The sequence below is a fragment of the Eurypyga helias genome, unplaced genomic scaffold, assembly GCF_000690775.1.
Source record: "Eurypyga helias isolate BGI_N326 unplaced genomic scaffold, ASM69077v1 scaffold15635, whole genome shotgun sequence".
In the NCBI taxonomy this organism is placed as follows: Eukaryota; Metazoa; Chordata; class Aves; order Eurypygiformes; family Eurypygidae; genus Eurypyga; species Eurypyga helias.
The window spans coordinates 13,349-15,192 of NW_010249639.1; positions in this window are offsets into that span (position 1 = coordinate 13,349).

Genomic DNA, 1,844 nt, shown 5'->3' on the forward strand with positions numbered 1-1,844 from the left:
GTGTTGGGGGCAGGGCAGCTCGTTTGCTCATGGTCTCTGCGGAAGGGAAGCATCTGGTCCCAGTTGTGTGTTTCTTAGAGCAGCCTTGCCCTGGGTCTCCCATCCAAAGCTGGAGCGTGGCCGGCCACTGAGCACATCCTAATCCTTCCCAGAATAACGGGCAGGGTGCTGTGGGAAGCCTGGCATGGGAGCTGTGCCAGAGCCAAATCCCACCCGGAGCCCATCAAACAGCCCCCCAAGAGCCCTCTGCCCCTTGGCAGGTCCGGGCTGCAGCCTGTGTGCAGCTTCTTCATCTCCCTTACCGGTATTTGCTGCTATTGCGAAGGGGGTTGTGTGAGAAGACTGATTCAGATGCTAATTAGGCCTCTTAATTGCCATAGTCGCTGATTGCATGTATTAAAAACAGTTGAGGAAGCACAGCACTCCGATCTTGGGGAAATATTTAAAAACAAAGCAGGGAAAGGCCTGGTGGTATAAAATGTGGAATAAGCTGGATTTTACTTTCCCTGGTGTGGGGCTGCCGGCCTGGCCAGGGGGTCCCACCTGGCCCCTTCCTGAAGCCCGGCCAAAGCAACGCCTGAGGATGCCATTAAGGTAATAACGCTCCCCAGAGCTCTGACTGTCCTTGACGAGGATTGGACGTTTAATCCTTACGATAGCTAATCCAGCAGTCTTGCTCCGGAGGTCTGTGCACCCACTCCGAGCCCCCCAGCCCTGCAGCTTCCCGGGAGGGGAGCCATGGGAAGCTGGCCTGGGACTGAGCGTTCCCACTCAGGCAGAGGAAGGAGGGATGCTCGGAGGGGAAGTGCTGGTGGGATGGACGCGTGCTGAGGGGAGCTTTTAGGGAGGTCGTGGGAGACTGAGCGTGGAAACACGGGTCAAAAGCCACACTGAGCCCCCCCACTGTCCCCCCGCAGCGTTAGCAGCGCGGTGGCAGGCTGGGATGGGTTATGGTGCCACAGGCAGGAACCTTTGCTCCAGCTGCTCCGACACGGTGCTGCCCGGAGCCCTGCTGCTGTGGTGGCATAACCCTGGCTGCGGAGACATCACTAACCTGGAGATTTTATACACACACGCTTTGTGGCTTAAAGGAAGGATGTACTCCTTCAGGATTAATCCTCCCAAAAGCAGGCTCCGGCTGAGTCGCTGACTGCTGCAGGCAAGGAGCCTGTTTGTCCGGATCAGGCAAAGCAAAATACGTGAACGGGGCACATTTCTTAATTAAAACCAAACCCCACAACAGCAGCAGCAAAGTGCTGGCCGTGTGGGAGGCCCCTTTCCGGGTGGTGGGCTTTGCCCCGGAGCAGCGCGGTGCACGGCACGGTTTGAGCCCTCCTGGGCAGGCAGAGCGGCTGTCCCCATCCCTTCGTGCCTTAGTTCTCCGGAAAACGCCTGACTGGCAGCAGATAAATTAATTCCTGCGGCGTGGCAAGTGCTGATAATATAACTGAAAGTGTTGTTATTATCACCACTGCCGTCGTTTATATTTATTGCCATCGTGGCAGCAGTCGGAGCGATCGTTTGTCAGGGGCCGGGATGCTGCTGTGCCACCGTGCGCACGCGGGACACTCGGAGCCGTCACGTGCCGGTAAAGCCAATCTCAGGGCAATCTGGGGGGCTGGTGGTTTTCATGAGAGAAAGTGAGGCAGGAGGTCGGTTGGGAAAGGACTTTGCTTCGTTTCAAGGAGAGGATTGACTTTCTGGAGTTAACTGAGGTATCCCCTTAGTAACTGAAAAGAAGCAGGAGGTGCCCCAGGACTGTGCCTTCTGTTCCGACCTCCACAACTCATCTGGGTCCTGCAGCTGTGGGGCTGGGGGCTTGCAGCATCTCCAGAGTGGTTAAG